At 55.3% G+C, this 22,344-nt stretch overlaps 1 protein-coding gene across 2 annotated transcripts in view; it reads right to left on the bottom strand.

Moving 5' to 3' along the window:
- PTK2B (protein tyrosine kinase 2 beta) overlaps positions 1 to 8,802 on the bottom strand; it is a 109,335-nt gene extending 100,533 nt beyond the window's left edge. The window contains exon 1 of one of the 2 annotated variants that reach the window (XM_054022726.1): positions 8,719 to 8,802. The gene's annotated coding sequence lies outside the window, so the exon portion shown is untranslated. Of the gene's footprint in view, positions 1 to 2,327; positions 2,501 to 8,718 lie in introns of those variants that run through there. The other variant, XM_054022725.1, reaches the window with a different exon arrangement.
- Positions 8,803 to 22,344: the final 13,542 nt, after the last annotated feature.

Below are 22,344 nucleotides of genomic sequence, written 5' to 3'. Positions count from 1 at the left end.
ACTGATTTCCTGTGCACCCTTGGGTGCATCACTTAGCCGTCCCATGCCTCAGTTTCCCCTTTGTTCAATGGGGATACTAGCCCTGCCCTGCCTCACAGAGGTATGTGAGGCTACGTACATTGCAGAGAGTGAGGCGCTCGGATCAAGTACAAGCCCCTGGGGAAAACGAGGCTGCACAGACTGCGGGTCTGGAACGATCGAGCCGCCATCTTGCCCGGCTGGGCGAGAAGCCCAAGCTTGGGCTAACACAGAGACTCTCTAGCCGGGGCTGTAACAGTCTCGCGTCTCCCGCGGTTCAGCACACGCTCTCTGAGGGGTGACACTTGCACGGCTCCTACGGAAAAGCCAGGCCCGCCGTCCCCTGGGGCCGCCCGCAAGGAACCTTCCCCCAGCACCGAGCACCCAAGGATTCTGCGGCATCCCAGGGCAACTCAATCCAGGCCTTTGTTTCCCGTTCTGTCATGCCGCTGCGGTCTGCGGGCAGCTCCCTGGGGCCAGATGCTTCCTGGGTGTAAGCGGGCTCCCCTGACTGCAGTGGAGTCAGGCTGGTTTACGCCAGCGGAGGCTGCGGCCCCGGATGACGACGCCCGAGGCTGCGTGTTTCTGCTATGCATGGCATGCACTGGGCAGGAGCCAGCGGCATTGGTAGCGAGGGGGAAGGCCAGCCGCGCTTTCGCTGCAGGAGAGATCGGGCGCTTGTTCAGCTCTGTGGACGGGGCTTTCCCACGGACCACATTTCGGGGGGGAGGGGGGAGCTGGGGAAGAGGCCAGCAGGCGTTTTAAGGAGACTTATCTCCGTTGCCATCTGTAGACGCCCCCTCACCTTAGCTTCTGCGGCCTTAGGGAACAGGGGGGAAGAGGCGAAGCAGGGAAGGAATAAGAAACGGGGGAGGAAACCGATGGTGCATGAAACGCCAGCCGCTTGTGTGATTTCCTCCTCGTTATCAGAGCGCAGGGGAACTCCAGACAAAGCCACATGCTCGCTCCACAGCCCCTGAGAGCCGGTGAGCCCCGTGCCCAGCTGAGCTGAGGTGGGTGGAATTGCAGTTTGGGACTTGCCAGCTCACAGTCGGAGCTGGCTCAGGCTCTGGGAAGTTTCCGGGAAAGTTTCCAGTTTGTATCTCTGCAGCTTCAGGCGGCGTTTGACCCTCTGCCCCGACAAAGCTGAAAGCAACCCAAACAGGGCAGAATCCACTCCACCCCCAGTGCCCAGGGCAAGATCATTCCCCGCTGCCCGTTGTCCAGTGCTTTGGCCAGCATGGCTGGCCCAAGCATCCACCCCTTCCCCTGGCAGACCCTCCTCCCCATCGCTCTCGCAGGGAGGATACCCGGCCTGCGCTCTCCCTTTGCTTCCAGCCCTGCTCAGCCCATCCCCTCCTTGGTGCTCACAACCTTCACATGGCAACCGGGACCCCTCTCTGACTAAGCTTTCACGCCGTGTCCTCTAAGATCCCGTTCCAGACAAGAGTCCCGCAGACACCCCTCCAAGGCAGGTCTCTCCCCGGGGGCAGCCTCCACAGGCCACTGGGACCGTGTAGCGCGGTGTGTTTGCCGGCTGGTGGCCAGCCACGGGGACGGACTTGGCCAGCGAGTCATCCAGCCAGTGGCTGGGCTCGTTTAGGAGGGCGTCTCTCCTTGCCTGTGGCAGGCTGGAACCGGGATATCCATAGGCAGAAACCCAACACCCAATCCAGGGCTAGGCCCCAGCTCGTCTCGGACACATGGTGCTCTTGGCATCAGCCATCACGAGACACATGCCCTAAATGCTGTCCCCTCGGAGCATGCCAGCGTCCCCGGCTCTCCTGGCCCGGGGGCCGTACGGCCGGGCCGGTCTCTGCCTCACTCTGGGGCATTCCCACTTGTAAACACAGGGAGCCACGCTCCCCCAGTACAGTTACGCCGGGGACGGATTTGGCCCAGCCACGGCAAATATTGACACAGCTATCGGCATACCGGTGGCGCGGGGAGGTACCTGCCATCACACGGGGGATCCAGCCTGGAGCCTGGCATTGTACTCCTCAGGGTTCAATCCCAGCTGACAAGCTGCAGCGGCCTCGCACCAGAGCGGGGGAAGATTTAGCACGGAGCCAGAACACACGCGTGTGTCCACAGGAGCACGTCCTAGCCTGGCACGTTCACGCTAGCGGGGCCAGGCGCCCGGCCTCAGTCAAAGCGATTCCTACAACGATCAGGGGGCCAGTCGTCACCCCCACACAAGCCAGAGTGCTCCCGCGGGCGCTACACAACAGGACACCTTCAGCACCCAGGCCCTGGCTATTTCCCCCCGCCCCCCCCGCCTGAAGGTAACAACCTCAGCTCTCTCCTACCTTTTCACCCACATTCGAGGCTCCCAGGGTGCGAGCGAAAAAGCCGTAGGTCCGCAGGCCCCCCCCTCCTCCCAGCCCCGTGACTGCACCCCAAAGCTGGGGCACGGGGGTAAGGACGGAGGTATGGAAAATGGGATCTTCCTTCCCCCGAGGCCCAGAGAAAACACCCTGGCAGTTACACACCCTCAGTGCACTCACTTCCTGGTCTGGGCTGCCTTGCATTCCTCCGAGCACCGCCCTCCCTCTCTCCCCGCCTGCATCTTCTGCCAGCCCCGGCAGGTCCCTCGGGTGCAGAGCCTGCCCTGTTCCTCCCAGGAGGCTGACAGCTCTGCCTGCAGCACCCTGCCACCTGCCAAGAGCCTGAGGGACTCACCTACGCCAGGGGGTAGCTGGTGCCGGAGACCGGGGACCTGCGGTGGGATCCTTTGCTCCTCCTCTGTGCAGGTCTCTGGCTCGCCAGGCAAGAACAGGACCGAGGAACTTGCAGGATCTGGCCCGCAGGGGAATTTGTGCTAAGGGGAAGGGCATCATTCTTACTACTGAAACCACACCCCAGCGGCGCACTTCCTGGACAGGCTCGGGGCGGGCGCCGGTGACATGAATCCTCAAGCCGACGCCTCCCTGACAGCAGCCGTCGCAACTAGCGTGCCGGGCGAGATAGCGAGCAGACCCTCTCCGGGAAAGGGCTCCACAAACACGGCAACCCACCTCCATCTTACTCAGAACTCGGGTGCGGGGGTCTGATCCCCAGCCGGACCCATGGAGAGCCAGGCCCGGATCCTCAGCTGCACTTTAGGTCAGCGGTTCTCAACCCTGGGGGTACACAGAGGTTTTCCAGGGGACACGTCAACTCATCTAGATATTTGCCTGGTTTTACAACAGGCGACACAGAAAGCACGAGCGAAGTCAGTACAAACTAAAATTGCATACAGACAATGACTTGTTTATACTGCTCCACACACTATACACTGCAATGTAAGTACAATATTTATATTCCAATTGATTTATTTGATAATGATACGGTAAAAAGGAGAAAGTCCGCAATTTGTCAGTAACCGTGTGCTGTGACACGTCTGTATTTTTATGTCTGATTTTGTAAGCAAGTCGTTTCTAAGTGAGGTGAAACTTGGGGGGACACAAGACAAATCAGACTCCTGAAAGGGGCACAGTCATCTGGAAAGGTTGAGAACCACTGCTATAGCCACCGATGTGCTTCCCTGATCTCGGGCCAGCTCTGCACCAGGCCAATCCCTCTACGTAACTGAGAGCAGCCTCTGGGCTGCTCTCCATTACTCACAGCCCCTCCCCGTGAAGAAGGTAATGGGTGTATATAGGGATCTCTTCAGTCACCTCCTCTGGGGTGGGATGCAGCAGCTACTTCACAACAGCCAGCAACGCTACACAACAGTTTTGGTCAAGTAAATGCTGAAGGACTTTGCATCCAGCTGAAAATGGGGGCCAGTTGGGGAGACAGACCATTCCTTAGCTGGAAGGTGGCCAGACCCCAGAGCTAACCCCACAGCCCCTGGGAAATGCACAGGCCGTCTGGAATGATTGGACAGAAAATGACTATTTGTCATTGTCATAAAAACCTGTCGCTGGCCACAAGACTTTCCCTGGGAAGGTGTCTCAGGTCCAGGGTGAATTTCTGGGCAAGAAGAAAATAGCCAGGAGGCCACGACATTCACATGGGATCTGGGCTCAAATGTGAGTCTCCAGTGCCCCCAGGGACTGCCCTCACCACTGGCTATAGAATCAGTCTCTAGCTAGTCCTCAGTATTAAATAAGAGGCAAAAGAAAGACTGATTCTGTAGTACCCAGTGGTAGGTGCTGCGCAAGCATATGACAAGAGACAGCACCTGCCCCAAAGAACTAACAATCTATACAGCTACGGGATTACCATTTTACAGGCAGTGCAGAGAGGGCATGGGGCAGGTCGAGGAATTGAATCCCTACTTCAGCACAGTCAAGCCAGCTCTTTAACTACAAAACCATCCTGCCCTTCCACCTCTGGGTGAAGCTTTCAACAGCCCAGGGGATGCAATCATGCATGTTGCAACCTGTTAGCCACATTTGTTAACAGTGGGTACAAGCAACGATCGCATTCAGGAAGTCACCAGAGATCCAGCCACCTTTCTTCGGCCTGTGTTGGCACTGGCTTTTTGCTCCCGCGCTGTATACCCGGAGGGTGCAAAGGCATAACCGAGCTCGCTATCACACTGCAGCTATTGTATATACCCAAAGTCACTTTCAGCCTTTGATCTGTTATTGTCCAATGTGCTGGCACTTCATAAGCTTTACTATGCGTTTATACAGCGCCCAGCACAACGGGGCGCCAGCCTTTTGCAACCGCTAGGCATCGCTGCTTTTTAATAAATAACTACGCTTCTCATCTACAGATCTTCCACTCGCTCTACGAAGGGGGGCAAGCATCATCAGCCCTATTTTGCCAATAGGGAAACTGAGGCACGGGCAGGTGAAGCAACTTGCCCAAGGGTTCAAAGCTAGGTCCGCGGCAGAGCCGGCTTCGAACGCAGGAGTACACCTAGTTGGGAATTTTTTGACTGCTCTTTTCTGGCAAAAAATAATGTGGGTTCGTCAGAACTGAAGCTGTTTGTGAAAGTGGGTCAGTTTCAACCCATCTCCCCACACAAAACATTTGTGAAAAAATCTCTCTGAAATTGTCCAAATGTCCCATTTCAATGTTTTCAGCTCAGAGAGTTTTGGCTTTTCAAGTTGAAATTACTTTTTGGTTCAAAATTTTAGTAAATTTAGACTAAAAAAAAGATTAAAAAAAAAGAGAGAGAGAAAAGGACAAAAATGAAAGGAACCATTTTGAAATGATCAAAACAGAACATTTCCACTGACCCAAATGGATTTTTTTTCTCAGTTTATGAAAATTTTTGAGATTTTGATTTTTGTCCCAATTTGGGCCAGGAAAAAAATTCAAAATCTTGCAAATTCTCCCGGGACAGGAGAAGAGAAAGCCTTGAAAAATCCACCCCAGGTTTCACACAAGATACTGCATGTACCACAACAGGATGCTTGGCACCTCAGTTGCATATAGGGTGACCAGATAGCCCGATAAAATCGGGCCTGTCCCAATACTTAATCCTTTGTCCCGTGTCCCGATCGATGTACGCTCGGGGTGCCATTTGTCCCCATATTCAGGTAAAGAGGAGAGCGGGGGGGAGGCGCCAACTCCATAGGTGATCCGGGGCTGGAGCACCCATGGGGAAAAATTAGTGGGTGCTCTGCACCCACCGGCAGCCAAGCTCCCCCCTCCTCGCCTCCTTCTCCCCTTCCCAGCACTTCCCGCCGCCTAACAGCTGTTTGGAGGCGCTTTGGACTTTCCGGGAGGGAGGGGGAGGAGCGGGGACGCAGCGCGCTCAGGGTAGGAGGCGGAGAAGAAGCAGGGCAGGGGTGGGGACTTGGGGGAAGGGGGTGGAATGGGGCAGGGCAAGGGCAGGGGCAGGAAGAGGGGGGGCGGGCGAGCACCCACCGGGCAGAGGGGAAGTTGGCGCTGTAGCACGGGGGGGGGTGAAAAGACAAGTGGCGAACCAGCGGCGGGCTGGGGGGGGTGAAGAGGCAGGCAGGAGTGAGGAGGCGAGCGGTGGGTGGGGGACTGAGGAAGGGCACGGTGGCGGGGGGGGTGGGGAGCCGAGCGGGGAGGGGGCAGGACCTGGGGCAGAGTGGGAGCGGAGCCTGGGAGGAGCGGGGTTGGACTGTGGGCGGGGCTGACAGCACCCCAATGTGTCCCGATATTTCACTGTTGTGATCTGGTCACCCTAGTTGCATACAGCTCTCCAGTCTGGCTATAGCAATGAGAGAGGCCCAGGGCTCTGGGAAACACCCCCACTGGCCATTCCTACATCTCCCCGCTATCCGCCTTCCCCAATGTATGGTTATCGTCCACTCCACTGCCCCTCATTACAGTCCCCCCAGGACCCCAAGCACCATCTCCTGCCCCTCCCACACACTGCCACCTTTGACTCTGCATCCTGGATGCACACCGGCTCTGCCCCCATTGCCATGGTATCTGGGCGTGTATTGCTCTCTAGCGCCCCCTCTGCCTGGAGCATATCTGCCAGCACATCACGCTGAGCTCCGGCCAGAGGGGGCGCTAGAGAGCAAGGCACGCTCCGGTACCATGGTGATGCGTGCAGGAGGGACGGACGGACGGATGGATAGATGCTGGCCTAGGCACCTGGACCCCAACCCCGAGGTGGCACCACAAGCTTGCCGAGCCAGGTAAGCGGCTGGTGGGGAGAGAGGCTGTTCCCCCCTGCCCTGCACCCCACATCCTTACACAACAATGCCAGGTGGTCCGCACCCCGTCCCCACTCCGTCCACCCTGGGCTCCTGCCCAGCCCCACAGCTGGATCTACCTTCAGCCATGGTGCCACCCCCCCACGCTGAAATCAGAGTTCCCCTCTCTTGGGAAGACCACAGGGTGCCCTAGAAGATTTAGGAAGCCAGCTAGCACCCCCGGGGAAAACTCTGTCCGGCGCCATGGGGAGCCCACAGGCTGGAGCCCAGCAAGCAGGCTAGGGAGAGGAGGAAGGTGGAGTGGGCACACTGGGGATGGAGAGAGACGATATCGTCCTGCCTCTGGGATTGGGGAGGGGGGTAGATTAAGGGGCCAAAGACTGACCCACCACTTAGGGCCCTATTTAAATGAGACACTTTGGCAAGGCGTGGGGGACAGGTGCCTGTGGAGCTGTGTTTCTGCAGCAGAAGGGCCTGAATCCCATTCCTCGCGGCTTAGGTGGTGGCCGGGGCGTGTCAGAGACTCCGCAGCAGATGCGCCCTGCCGTTAAAGCCGCTAAGACAAAGCGCACAACTGTCCGGAAACGAGCTTGCTGACGACACGATAGTCCCAGTGGGTGGGGGGGGGGTGCAATGAACCAGCACAGGTGCCTTGGCTACACCGTGATCAGGGCCGGTTTAGCAGCCACTAGCCCTGAGACTGGTGGATCTCACGCCTTTCCCCGCCCCTGGACAGGGCCAACTACACTCACCTCCGCAGAGGATGCACCCTCCCAGCATTGGCACCGTTTGCAGAGTGCCTTGATGGTGCAAACTGTCCAACCCCTTGGTCATCACCCCAAGCGCTTTTCAACCACACATCACAAGGGGGAGGGGAGGAGCTCTTTCAGAGAGGGGGAAACTGAGGCACAAAACCATTAAGTGACTTGCCTAGTGCCAGAGTGAGTCAGGCGCAGGGCCAACGCTCCCAGTTCTCCCCCTCCGGGCCATGCTGCCTGTCCCACCACAAGGCAACAGTTCTGTGATACACCCGTATCCTTACAGGGTGCTCATGTACCGCTCCCTGCACTGCTTTTGGGCTGGCAGGACCTCACTGCAAGCGTAATAATAGCAGAGTGGCCGTTATGGTACCATAGGAGCCGTACACCTTGCCAGGTCAGCCACGGGGGAGTGGGACCTTCCTACCAAGGGGAGCAATCAGGGAGGTCCAGGGCACAGACTGGGGATCGTGGCAGTGCCCAGCGTATTCCAGCCTGCAGGGCAGAGCACTGTGGAATTGGAGCAGGGGGGGACTCAGAGCCATCTTTGTCTCTCCATCTCAGCCCAAACCTGCTCTGGCCCCCGGCGCGTGGAGCCTACGAGCCATTTCTCCAGCGCCCGCCCTCACTCTGCTGCGGGAGAAGATCAGCAGCCAGGGACTCTGACCAAGGTTCCTGCAAGAAGGGATTGGCTTCGTGGGGGACCACTCGCCTGGCCAAACTCCCCGGCCGCACGAGGCGGTTTGAGGCGGAAGACAGACCATCAGACAGGATGATTTAGTTGGGGATTGAGCAGGGGGTTGGACTAGATACCTCCTGAGGTCCCTTCCAACCCTGAGATTCTATGATGCCAGCCTACAGCCTGCCCGCAGCCATGCTCCCCTAGGCAGACCACCCCCGCCTCGTGCCCCCTCCCACAGATCTGGCCAAGCCCGGGCAGCCGGCCTCAGTCCCGCCAGTGCCAACTTCCCCCCACGCCGCACCCACGCCCAGAACTGCCCAATGCCTGCCCGCCCGGCTCCATCCCTGCTGGACGGCTAAGATGGGGGAACCAGCCACTTGCTACACCAGAGACCTGGGCACCTCCGCACAGAGGACAGCAGCGTCTGATGAGCCTCAGGGGGCTTGGGACTTAGACCGGACAGGGTCTGGTAGCCCCTTCGCGTAGCCCTCCAGCCCTGCCCTCGGGAGAGGGGCTGACTTGGTGTCTCCAAACCACTCGCCATCCACACCATCCTCCCCCTCGCTGGGAGCAGCTCCCAGCCAGGCCAGGGGAAGGGTGTAATAGCCCCTCACCCCCCACGCCAGAGCCCTGGCTTCAAGCCCCACCGTGCAGGACAGACCCCCCGGCCACACCAACTTACTCCGAAGGAGCGGCGCCCCGTGCCGAGCCCGCGCTGGGCAGGCAGGAGGGAGCAGCTGTTGACCCCGCTCCGAAAGGGGTCTCGGCCGCAGCACACGCGTGTCCGGCCGGCCGGGGGTGTCCGTGCAGCGGCAGAGCCGGAGCGTGTCTGGAGCCGGCTCCGCAGCCCCGGGGAGGTTCAGGCACGTTGGTGCTGCCCCCGTGTGGATCTGTGCGCACGCTGCGCGGTGGGGGGCGGCCCGGGGCCAAGTCAGCAGGTGGGGGGGGGCGCTGCGCCACCTAGTGGCTGGCCCGCTGCAGGGACCAGTCTGCGCCAGCTGGTGCCACAGCTGTTTGAGTGCCAGGCTCTGGTTCAATCCGGTGTGACAGCTACGGTGACTAGACAGCAAGTGTGACAAATCGGGACGGGGTGAGGGGTAATAGGCACCTGTATATCCCCAAATATCCGGACTGTCCCTATAAAACCAGGACATCGGGTCCCCCACAGCCCGTGCAGCAGGTGGCCACAGGAGCAAAGAGGATTGTGGCCTGGCAGGGGTTGGGGCCACGCTGACCCCATCAGATCATCAACTGCCCCCCGTCCGCTGTGGCCCCATGACCTTTGTGCAGTGCCCAGGGCCGGCTCCGTCCGGCCCATCCACAAACCTGGGGCGGCCTGGGAGGGCTGGCGGGTTTGAGAGCCCGGGGCGCTGGGGGTCACAAATGTAGCGAGTGGCTCTGGACTCAGGGGATGACGTTAAAACAATGGACAAGGAAGGCCTGCGGCGTCCTCAGCCGCACCTTGTGCCATCGTGAACCCCAGCACGGAGACGGCACAAACTGCGGCCCAATCGCACCCACTTTTGACACGTGCTTTGCCCAATCACGCCCACACTGTCGACCGATGCAAGTCAAACAAAGGCACTAAGGTGCCACTGGCCTCCAGGTGGCGCTAATGTGTGTCTGGGTTTGTCTGTTCCCCCAGGAGCACCAAGTGCTGTGCTTATCTTATTAAAAAAAAAAAACTATTAGTAACACTAGTAAAAAAAATATATATATATATATTTATATGGCCTGAGAGCCAGGACACCTAGATTCTGTTCCTGGCTTGGCCTCTGACCAGCTGAGTGACCTCGAGCAAGCCACTTTCCCCTCTCGGTGCCTCTATTTCCCATCCCCCGTCTTGTCTATTTAGGTGGTAAGCTCTTTGGGCTGGGAGGGTCTCTCACTAGGGGTGTGGGGTCCTGCTCGCTGCTGGAGTGTTCTCCAAGTGCTACTGTCACACTGCTGCTCAGGGTTGCCAGCTCTAGAGCAAGTCTCAGGATCTTTAGTGAGTCTCCTAAAGACCCAGCTGCTGGAGTCATGAGATCGTCTGAGCGCTCAACTGTCTTTTAAGTACGCTTCTCGCCCTCACTGCTGCAGGGGAAAGATTGAGAAGCACACCCTGAGGGCTCAAAGCCAGGAGGCAGAGAAAAAAAAGCCCCAATGTTAGTTATTTAACATAAAACACACCTTTTTTAGGCCAGTCTCACGATTTGTGAATGTTCTGGGTTGACAATCCTGAATTACTGATAATGAGCTACGCTCCACATTCTGCATAACTCACTGTACCAAACCCAATCCTGCAAACTCGTACGGCTTGGCCCAGTGTTTCCGTAACTGGCTTGGGGAAAGCCCTGCGCGCTTAGGCAAAATGTCTCCTTGCCCTTTCCTGTGTCACAGCTTCCCTCTCCGCTGTGGCCCAGATCAGAGGGTCGTCTTTTCAGGATTTAGCTGTGTTTATAGACATTACACAGAGTTAAATCTCTGAGAGACGTAGTGACAACATTTCTAAAGGGAAAAGCGTTCCATAAAGCTGTGCCTATGTCTAGACCGATAAATGGGCACGCATTTGTTTACCTTTAACCCGTGAAACAATTGTCAGTATTGTCAATAACAAGTTTTTAAACAGTTTCGGGGGTTCCCAAGTTTTAGTGCTTCTTACTATCAAGTTCAAATGCAAAATATAATTACGTGCACTCCCACACACACTCCCCTAAGTCAGTGGTTCTCAACAAGGGGGTACATGTACCCCTGGGGGGTATATAGAGGTCTTCCGGGGGTAAATCAACTCATCCAGATATTTCCCTAGTTTTACAACAGGCTACATAAAAGCACTAGCGAAGTCAGTACAAACTAAAATTTCATACAATGACTTGTTTATACTGCTCTATATTTTCAGCGCTTCTCAACCAGTGGGTCGCGACCCCAAAGTGGGTCACTAGTTTATTTTGATGGGGTTGCCAGGGCCAGCGTTAGACTCGCTGGGGCCCAGGCCAAAAAACCTGAAGCCCGAGTCGGGCAGAAGCCAAAGCCTGACTTTTTAAGTGAGGCGCAACTTGAGGTTACGTGTACCCCCTTGTTGAGAACCACTGACTTAGGGGAGTGTGTGTGTGGGAGTGCACGTAATTATATTTTGCATTTGAACTTGAGGTTCGCAAGACAAATCAGAGTCCTGAAAAGGGGTACAGTTGTCTGGAACAGTTAAGAGCCACTGCTCCAGGTGTCTTCTCTGGGCAGACTTACCCACCTCAGGGTAAGCCTGCAGCAGTTCTAGCCCTCTTCTTCTCCGGTGGGGCGAGGGAGCCTGCCCCAGTCTAGATCCAACAGACTGGCAGAGTCCCTGGAACACAGCCACTGCTCCACTGCTGAGTTTTCCAGACCACTCTGGCTCCCACTCCTGTTTATTCACTCCTCCCCATTCCCCTTGAGCTCCCCTTGGTTCCACGTTCAGAGGGTGACACTGGGTATGTCCTGCCAGGCTCCTTGCCCACAATGGAAATCATTCAGGTATTTTCAACCAGCTAACGAGCATGCTCAGTACCTGCCACACCCAATTTCTATATAATTCTGACCCATCCTGCAGAGACGCTCCCCCCAGCTCTGTGTGGTCTGCAGGCACACACCCTGCCCCTAAACAAAAAGGAGCAACTATGTATCTCCCCACTGTTTCTTCTCTTCTTTATCTCATTAAATACTACAATGCAAGTGTGTGGCTTAGACTTGCTGCCTCTGTGCCCAGGGCCAGACACAACCCTGGTGGCTAGTGGATCCAACTGCAGAGCGGAGCCATAAGTGTTTGTAGGACAGGGACCTGTTTTCAGGGCCAGCCTTATGGGTGGGCGACCACCCAGGGCGCCAGGGTTGGGGAGGCACCATGGTCAAGAGGCAAGGAGCAGGGTGGGCCTGGGGGGGCAAGGCTGCAAAAGGGAGGTTAGGATAATGGGGGAGGGGAGTCATCGGGGGCCAGGGAAGACGAGTGGGGAGCCCAGAGAGGCAACAGGGGCCTAGGCGATCGGGGGGCGGGGGGGAGAGGGAGTCTGGGGAGATAGCAGAGGCCAGGGGCACCAAACTGCAAGTTTGCTCAGAGCACCATTTTCCCTAAGACTGGCCCTGTCCATTTTCACTGCTGGCTCTGCTCCTAGGCCATCTAGCGGCTTCTCCTGCGATAACAGTGACTCCATGGGCCGGTGCATTCTGACGAGAGCAGGCAAGGCCAGTCATCCCTGGCTTATCAGAGACCAGCTGCTCCGTGTGGAAAGAGGAACAAACCGAACTTTGCATAGAACCAAAAAAATCTCTCTGCCTTCATTATTATTATTTGTAGTCTCAATATTCTCAGGGCGTGTCCACCGCATCTGACTCTTGTGACCCCACTGTTGTTTGCGACCATTGATTCCTGGCCGACACACACTGCGTCACGCTCATGGAGTGGTGGCAGGTCCCGGGACCCCAAATTGTATTGTCTGTCTCTGTCTATGTCTGCACAATTCCTCTGACCATCAGCTTCCCGCATTACAGGCATCGTCATTCTCAAGTTTTCTATTAAACAAAGTATCTAAAGGTGACAAACCACATTTCAATGGTGCCGCCCTGTACTTTAACACGGCTGAGTACAGATCGGTCTGACGCTGGAGCCGTTTCCTGTAGCCACTTTCTTATTTTAACACCGTTTTCCACCAGCCCATGGGTCTGGGGACAGTGGCGACTTGCGGCGACGTGGAAACCCAAACTTCACGGCAAGCTGCTTAAACACATGCCCGCTACACTGCAGCCCATCGTCAGCCATCACTTTGTCAGGGACACAACATCTAGCAAAAATAGATCTGACATGCACAATCACCTGTTTGGCTGTAGTGTCTGCTAATAAGGCTCTCTAGGGGAAATGAGAATAATGGTTTAGAACAAGTACATCATTTTTTCCCCAGTCAACGTTAGCAAATCTATGCCTGTTTTGCTCCAGGGGACAATTTTTTTTCCTGTGCATCAGCATGGTCACTTTCACTTGCCTTTGACAACTTCCTCAATGGCGCTATTCATTTGTGGTCAGTATAAAACATCTCTGGCCCTTCTCTTAGATTTCTCAGTCCCTCAATGTCCTTCCTGTATCCTTTGTAACATATTCCTCTGTAGCGCTTTAAGGGATCGTCACCCTGATGTCTTTAAACAAAATCTCACCTAGGACTGAGAGCTCCCCCTGAATCGGTGATAGGGGCTGAGAAGATGCTGCTCCGGCCACCCTGTGCTAATAAGGATTAGCTGCTTTCTGCAGGTTCTCATCCTGAGCTGTTACTCTGGTAATCAGAGACCACATTTCAGCAGAGACTGGATAGTTGGCTTGGTTTTGTTTGTTTGCTTTCAAATCAAATTGACACGTCCAGTGTCTAGCTCTGGATTTTGCTCCACTGTACTTTTGTCAAATGCCTAGAGAGCACATTTGCAACTGCCAGGTCTCCCCCTGCCCCTTGCCCCCAGCATGGAATCAAATAAGTGACTTGCTCGCTCTGTGCCTCAGTTTCCCATCTGTAAACGATGGATAATAATACTTCCTTTGCCTGGCTTGTGTAGTTAGATTGCCTGTCTTTGGTCATGTGTGTGTCTGGGACCCAGTACAATGGGACCTCTCGGTAATCCTGTCATGTACATAATAATGAATTCATAAAAAGCACGCTGTGATGATAAAAGAGAAAGACAGGGCTAGATCCGTCGACTAAAAAACCCAGAGATTCGAGTCAGCCACCTAATACGTTATGAGCAATTTCTTCACAACGAGGCCCTTTTTCTTAGTGTGTGGGCTGGACATGTGCTTCCTGTGAGCGTTCCGAGGAACAGAACTCCACTTGCGCAAAGCTGTGCAGAAAAGGCGTGAATGTGACTGGCCTGAAGCATGACAGCGACTCCACCACAGTGTTCTGGGGAGATGGCGGGCGTGGATGCCAGGATGGCAGCTGCATTGCTTCGGGGGACCACTAGGGGCACCTCGAAGAGACGACTGGAGTCCGTATGGTGACGTGTTCTTTTCCCCCCTATTGCTGTCCGAAGACCAAGAAGGAGATTTTGGCCCTGTGATGGGGCATCCTTTGCTCCATTCTCTTTGCCTTGCCCAGACCCGCCCAGAGACCTTCTCTTGCATAGAGGCCACGTGCCATTTATTTAGTGTGTCACTCCACCACCTACATACTAGTGCATGTGCACGATCTTTCAGCTTTACTACCCCTCCTCCAAAGGGGAGGGCAGCAAAGGTGTCTCCTTCCAGAGCATTCCCTTGTCTCAGGCCTCACTGGCCTGTCTCTCTCTTCCGCTTCTCCCCTCACACTTCCTGCCTCTGCCCTTTTGTCCAGCCTCCTTGTCAATGGACTAATTAGCTGGGTAGCTACCCAGCCCCCATCTGACCTGGTCATCAGGAACCCCTCTCCCGGACCAGGCCCCTGGGGAGGGTCTGCCTGGTTAAACAGTGATCCGAGCACTGGTTCAGCTGCAGAGTTGCAGCACTCTGCCACCCACCTCCCGCCCAGGTGTTTCTATCTCCACGCTGCTGGACCCACAACTCAACTTCAGCCAGCTAGGATCCCTTTGTAGGGTCCGTCCATTCTCCACCCACACAGGTCCTCACACCCGGGCACCCTGGGGTTCCACACTCCTCATTCTCACCCTCTTTGCTTTGCTTTGCTGGTGCCCCTCCTCCTCCTGGTGACCCCAACTCTCCAACTGCTCTTGGGATTCCCCCTCCCCCCCCGGTTTTCCAGAGATAGGAGCTCCGATAACTTCTCGACTGCTGTTAACGAGCTCAGGTTATTTTTATCCCATGAGACTATTTCCTTGTCTTTTTTCTCTTCCCCCTTCGTTCCTCGGGGTCCTCCCTTTACTTTGCGTTCTCTTGTCTACGTCTCCCAGCCCTTCGAAGTTTAACAGCTCTTTTCCCTTCCCTGTGGGTTTCATTCCTTCCCTCTGAGGTTTCCGGACACCTCTTTGCTTCCCTAATGGGAAGGAATTCCAGTCTGATTCTAACAAGAGGGGGTGGGGCAACCCATCCACTACCCAGAGCCGACCTTAGGGGTGGATGACATGGGTGACTGCCCAGGGCGCCGTGGTCGGGGGGGTCACCATCCGAGTGCTGCAAGCTGGCGGGCCTGGGCTGCCGGAGTGGGGGTGAGTGCAGGGAGCCCAGGGCTGGAACCTCTGGGTAGGGGGCAGGTGATCCACCCAGAGCTGCCAGCCTGGCGGGGAGAGGCAGGCAGCAGGGTGTGTGTCTGCAGAGCCAGAGAGACAGCCCCTGTGTTCCCCACTTCCTGCGGGCATGGTAGTCAGGGGCAGGAGCTCCCCTGGCTCAGAAACTCCCCCCTATGCTGCCCTTCCCGCCGGCGATGAGTGAGGAGCCCGTGTGTGATGCATGACTAGGAAGTTAAGCATCCTGCAGGATAAATGACTCAAATTCAACCCTTAAAGACATTTTGGTAGATAATGTTTGTGGTTTTGTGTATTTACATCTATATTGTGAAAGGTTAACAATGTAATCAAACAGCCCCTGTCTGTGCTGTATTCTGTTCATTCAGAGATCAAAAGGACATCTTAACATTGAGATGAACTGTAAACATAGGCTATCGCTGTATTCATCTCTCTCTGAAATATATAGCAAACCATCTGCGGACAGTGGGAAAACGGGCAATTGCCTTATGTTAATCTGTGTAGATAATTACCGGTCATGCTTAGGAAATGGATCTACTTCAAAAGTCCCCATGATTGCCTATTGTTCGCTGAAGGACTCCAAGCTGTCACAAGAAGGCCTGAAACCGTACAAAGATGTTTGGGTCCCAATCCTTTATATCTCAGATCTGCTTGAGGTTTCATGCCGGGGAAGCCTAAGCCATAAGGACTGAATCCCAGTCCTGACTGGACCACCCTGAATATAAACATTGGACTATAACCTATGAACTATTTCTAAAATAACTCTTTGCATCTACAAAGCTCACCATCTCTGCTATGAATCTGAATCTCAAGAATTGTACTCATGTCTATACGTGTGCTGATCTTTTAACCAACTCTCTCTTTTCATTTTTAATACATTTTAGTTTAGTTAATAAGAATTGGCTGTAAATGTGTATTTGAGTAAGATTTGGAATATTCATTAACCTGGGAGGTAATGACAGGTTTCAGAGTAGCAGCCGTGTTAGTCTGTATCCGCAAAAAGAACAGGAGTACTTGTGGCACCTTAGAGACTTACAAATTTATTAGAGCATAAGCTTTCGTGCATAAGCATAGGGCTGTAGTCCACGAAAGCTTATGCTCTAATAAATTTGTTAGTCTCTAAGGTGCCACAAGTACTCCTGGGAGGTAATGTGTCCAATCCTTTGGGATTGGTAGAACTCTTTTATATGATGAGTAAGATTTTCAGTAATCCTCGTCATATTTGACTTGGGTGCCTAGGTGGAGCCTGAGGGTGGGTTACTTTAAGGGAACTGGGTTGTTGGCTTCTGGGTAACCAGTGAGGTGTTATAGAAGCTGTTTGGTGCTGGTTTGGTAAATCTAAGCATTGGAATATCCACCAGCTTTGGGGATTGCCTGCCCCATTCTTTGCAGTTCATCCTAATTGAGTGACCTCAGTTGGCTCCCCTGGGACTCCGGTTACACCGTGGATGCCAGGGGAGATGGGGTGGGGAGCCCAGGGAGCCCATGGTGGTCAGGGGCAATGGGGGGGAGCCCGTGGGGTGCAGGGGTGATGGGGGGCCTGCAGGCACCAGGGGCACCAAAAAACAAATTCACCCAGGGCATCATATTCCCTGAGGCCAGCCCTGCCACTACCCCAACCCACTTCCATTTAAACTTCTCCTGAACTTCTCGGGGCACCTGTACCATAGGGCAGAGGTTCTTATCCCCATGTATACATTCAAGCTTTACTCGTGCGCTGGTCTTCCTTCCTGAATCCAAACCCTTAAACGGCTAACCCCCTCTGGGAACATCTCCACAAACTCCTCTTTTCCTTTAGCTGCCCCTCTAGGGTAATGGATAGATGCTGCCTCACCCATACCCGGGTATTCTCTGCAGGAATTGTTCCAAAATGACAGTGTGCATAATATCGGCCATGCCTTGGGCGTCTGGCCTCAGCCGACGAGTGGCCCAGTCTGGCAGCTTTGGAGCAAATGCCCAGGGCCATAATCCCCCAGTCCATCTTGCGGCTCCAAGTTTTTGCTGGTATTTTTCCATCAAAGGGCCCACCCAGTCTAAGATGGCCACCTGAACCATTTCATAGTCCCTTGCTTGCTCATCCCTGAGAGCCACATAGGCCACATGATCTTACCCTGTTAAACAGCACACTAGCCATAGGGCCCAGCTGCCCTTATGCCATCCTGCCCCCACAGCCACTCTCTCAAACGTGACCACAAATGGGTCATCTGTGCGGCCCCTTTTGCCAAGGCATATCCCCTGAGGCTGACTGCCGATCCCTGCCGTGGACTCATCATGCTGTGTAGCAGCTCTTGATGCACCTGGGTTTGCTCCCTTATCAATTCTTGCAGGCGTGTTTGTTGCTCAGCCTGCCGGGTGAGCAAGGACTGTCTCTCCAAGCGGTGGGACGACTGGAAGGTCTGCCAGGTCTGTGTTTCCTTCTGTTGTTTGGCCAGCCGCTGTAATGTCTCCCCCATCTCTGAGCCTGCCGAACCTTTACACCAACTGCCCCTTAAGGTTCTCCATCCGCACAGATAAAGACAGGATCCCGGACTAGCCCCCAGAGTGCTGGTTCAGTTGCCGATTCCCAGCACCCTGTCACAGCCCCTTTAAGAGACGGGGAGGAACATTGGAGGCTGGGGGTTCTTTGCAGTTTGAACCGGGCAGAGGGACTCACAGGAAAGGACAGGATTGTGCGACAGGCCGAGGGGATGACTAGCAAGAACAAGGGAGCCCAGCGATGGAGCAAAGGAAGGAAGTGAGAACCGAGGGTGGAGCAGCGAGAGAAGGGCAGCGGGAGGAATCTGCCTGAAGAGATCCAGCGAGAGCCCACGCGCTGTGCAGAAAGGCCTGGCCGACGTGTGGAAATACCAGGGAGTTGCTGCTGATCCTTCGCTTGGCCTGTGCCTGCTGGAGAGCGGCTGCAGCTGGTGGACAGGACAAGAGGGTGAAGGGACGAGAAGAACACACTCAGTGGTCTTCCCACTTAAAAGCTGTCTTGGAATAACCGTGCAGGCCTCGGTGGGGCTATTCTCATGAATGAGCATCACTCCCGTGAGTACGGGTCCGCAGGGTCAGGTCCATTCACTAATGAGCAGCAGGCCCCTGGCTGCAGGGTGTGGGTCAACGCACACTGGTCTCCTGGCCGGCGGAAGCCGCAGGGTTGTGGAACACTGCGGTACTTTTGTTTGTGGGTTGCTATGGTGAGGAGGGAGCTCGGTACCAAGAAATGAGCGAGTTGCCCAGGGCCAGGCTGGAGGGTTTGCGATGTAAGCACAGGGGCAGGGTGGCCGTGTCTCATCCCCTGGTAGCAAGGGGAGGGCTCTGGTGAGTTACTACAGAGAATTCTTTCCCAGCTGTCTGGCTGGTGGGTCTTGCTCACATGCTCAGGGTCTAACTGATCGCTGCATTTGGGGGTGGGAAGGAATTTCCCCCCCAGGTCAGATTAGCAGAGACCCTGGGGTTTTTTCACCTTCCTCTGCAGCAAGGGGCCTGGGTCACTGGCAGGTTTAAACTAGTGCAAATGGTGGATTCTCTGTAACTTGAAGCCTTTAAATCAGGATTTGAGGACTTCAGTGACTCAGCCAGAGGTGAGGGGTCTATTACTGGAGTGGGTGGGTGAGGCTCTGTGGCCTGCCGTATGCAGGTCAGTTTAGATGATCGTGCTGGTCCCTTCTGGCCTTAAAGTCTATGAGTCTATGAGCATTCTCGAGACAGCAGCCACTCAGCGCAAGCATTGATGGACATGTGGGGACAAGCAGACCAGAGCAATGGGAATGGGGGTAACCCCGTGGTTAAGTCACTGACCTGGGACTCAGTGGAAATTAGGAGCCTAAGTAGCTTTGTGGAACTGGGCCTTCATCTCTCTGGGCTGCAATTCTCCATCTGTTAAATGAGGTTAGTGATGCCTGTTTAGATTGTAAGGTCTTTGGGAACAGGGCTATCCCCCCCACCCCCGGTGCATTTGGACTGTGCCCAGCACAATCAGGCCTGGGGGGTATGTCTACACTAGAAACTTAAGTGGACCTATAGTAGGTTGACTTACAGCCTGCGGAGATGCATGTTCACACTACCCTCCTTGGGTCGGTGGTGCGCGTCCCCCCCAGGAGCGTGTGGGGAGCTGAGAGCCCGGTCCCTCAGCTCCGCTGGCAGCTCCCTGCTGGGAGCCCGGCTGCCCCACAGGCTCCTGGGCTCTCGACGGGCTCCCCCCACACCCTCTCCCCGCTGGAAGCAGGGGAGGCCGCCTAGGACCGGGAGCAGGGTCCAGCTATCCTGAGTTCTGGCTCCCTCCTCCCCACACACTCTGGGCAGACTTGTCAATTTCACAGCTCACCCATGAAATTGACAAGACAGTCAACATTCCCAGCCCGGAGCCGGGGGGGGAAGCCATTCCGGCTTCTTTCCTAGCTGGGAGCAGGGGCCAACGACCCAGCTCTAGCTGCCTGGCTTTCTTGTCCATTTCACAGCTCCTGCCAACAGCAGCTGTAAGACCCGCAGTGTCTACACAGGCACTGCATCATCGCCCTAGCTACAATGACAAGCCCCACGTCTCTCGTGGAGGTGGAGTTATGTCAGTGGAGTAGGGCACTTACATCGCGGGGAGCAAGGCTGTAGTGTAGACACTGACATAATAAGGTCTATGTAAACGGTCTTACATGGATTTAACTGTGTTGTCTAGACCAGGCCTGGGTCTCTAGGTGCTACCGTGTAGGGCAGCTCTTGGAAGTCGCTGGGGCTCCCAACATCAGTTTGTATCCCTGGTGGTTCTCAAGCTTGGCCATTGGCCCCCACTCTGCCATGATGTGGTACAAACACCGAGAACCCAATGCAGAGTCCTGTCCCTGGGGATAGTCCATGCCAGTCCTGGAGCAGAGGTGGTCAAACAACCCTGCCTGCTGGGGAGAGTGCCCCCGCCGAGCCCCCCGGCGCTCCCTGCTGAGCTCCCTGCAGCACTGTGCCCCATAGCGCCATCACAGGGCATCGGGGCCAGCACTGTGGGCTGGGGAGAGTGCCCCTGCCCCGCTCCCCACAACACAGAACCCCCGCTGAGCCCCCCGCCCCTTTGAGTATGGGGAACCAGAGCTGTGGATTTGCAACGATACCCCACTGATCGGTGCTTAGGGATACCAGCACAGTGGTCACCTCGCTGCTGCCAGATGTGAGCCACTCCCAACCACTGCTGACGGGGACCAGGAAGCTACAGCATATGGCACACAGAGCGCGAAGAGGCAAACCGTCTTCTGCCCATCTGTACCCCATGCTAGCCACTGCTGTTCCATCCAGGGGCTGGGCACTCTGCATACAAATCACGCAGGAAATGGAGTGACACTAGGATCGAGAACTTCCCTGCTCAGTACATGGCTTGGCTGGGGAGTGATAGAAAGATGCTACCCTCCCAGGGTAGAGGCGGAATGAGTAAATCCAGTTCCTAGTAAACACACATCTGCTTCTCTCACACACAAAATGCAACCACACATCCTGCTGGCATCATGCTGGTTGGGCTCCAGGTAGCCCCAGTAGCTAATTATATTTATTAAGCACCAGCAATGCACTCGGCAGTGTCGTAAGTCTTTGCCCTGAAGAGTTTACAGTCTGAATAAGAAAAATACAGACGAGACACAATGCACTGGGAAGCCAAGAGATGTAAAAACAAGGGTCTGAGTCTCCACCACCTTGCACGTTGGATTGTCCTTTACACCAATCACATGGGTGTGAAATCTTCTCACCCTAACTTTCCACAGCCGCAAATGAGAACACACAGTGCAAGACAATGGAGAATCAGGCCCAACACAGTGTTTTCTACTCTTGCGATTTTATCACAAGTCTCGTGATGCTTGGGGCTTTTCTTAATGCCCCAGCTCCTGGAGTCACGTGAGCACACGAGAATCTCCGCTTTCATTTAAAAAATGGTAAACGTCTAGCCCTTCCTGAGCGAAAATGTGACACCCTAAAGGTTCAAAAACTATAAGGCAAATAAAAAGAATCCCCCAGATTATTTTAAAAACTCATGATTCTGGGGGCCTGACTCACAATGTTTGAATGTATTGGGTCGGCAATACCTGCTGTTATGTGGGTGTATGGAAGAACTTATCTTTACGGCCAAGCAAATAATTCATGGGGAATAACTTAGGCTGTGCATCCATCCCGTTTTCCTCTTCCACAAATTCTCCGTAAGAAGCTTACAGCGTACGCAAATTTATCCCTATTTCAAAAATAATCACGGGGTGAGTTCAATGAGTAATTCCTGTTCAGGAATCAATTTGCTAGGGAGCGATGTGGCTAGCACACGGCTGGGCAAACTACAGCCTGGGGGCCACATCCGGCTCTTCAGACATTGTAATCTGGCCCTTGAGTTCCCGCTGAGGAGCGGGGTCCAGGGCTTGCCCCACTCCATGTGTGCCGTGGCTCCGCACAGCTCCCGGAAGCAGCCGGCATGTCCCGGCTCCGGCTCCTACGCGTAAGGACAGCCAGGGGGCTCTGCACGCCGCCCCTGGCAGCTCTCATTGGCCAGAAACCACAGCAGCTCTCATTGGCCGGGAACCACGGCCAATGGGAGCTGCAGGGGCAGTGCCTGTGGACGGGGCAGCGTGCTGAGCTGCCTGGCCAGAGGGGCGATATGCTGCTGCTTCCGGGAGCTGCTTGAGGTAAGTGCCACCCGGAGTCTGCACCCCAGACCCCCTCCCACCCTCTGAACCCCTTGGTCCCAGCACAGAGCACCCTTCTGCACCCCCAACCCCTCCTCCCCAGCCCCACCCCAGAGCCCTCACCCCCTCCTGCACCCCAACCCCATGAGCCTTCATGGCCTGCCATACGATTTCCATACCCCGATGTGGCCCTCGGGCCAAAACGTTTGCCCACCCCTAGGCTAACATCCCCTTTGGCTCTCTGCAGCTGGGTGGGCTCTGTGTGAGTCTCAGACCATGGTAGTCGAGCACTGCCACCAGCCAGGCCCTGTAGCATGGATCTAGGAAGGTAACAAACGGTTGGACAATCATTAATTTATGGCACTAATAAACCCAACTCCGGTCCCTCTCAAGGCCAGTGCAAAGGGCAGCAGACACAGGCCCAGGGACAACGACTAGCCTACACACACACATGGATCATAGTGCGACAAGACCCGTGGGGTCTCTCTGGGGATCTGTGCCAGGGCCGCCCAGGTGTGGGGGGG

The sequence above is a fragment of the Malaclemys terrapin genome, chromosome 3, assembly GCF_027887155.1.
Source record: "Malaclemys terrapin pileata isolate rMalTer1 chromosome 3, rMalTer1.hap1, whole genome shotgun sequence".
Taxonomy (NCBI): Eukaryota; Metazoa; Chordata; order Testudines; family Emydidae; genus Malaclemys; species Malaclemys terrapin.
This window is presented reverse-complemented; position numbering and strand designations above follow the sequence as displayed.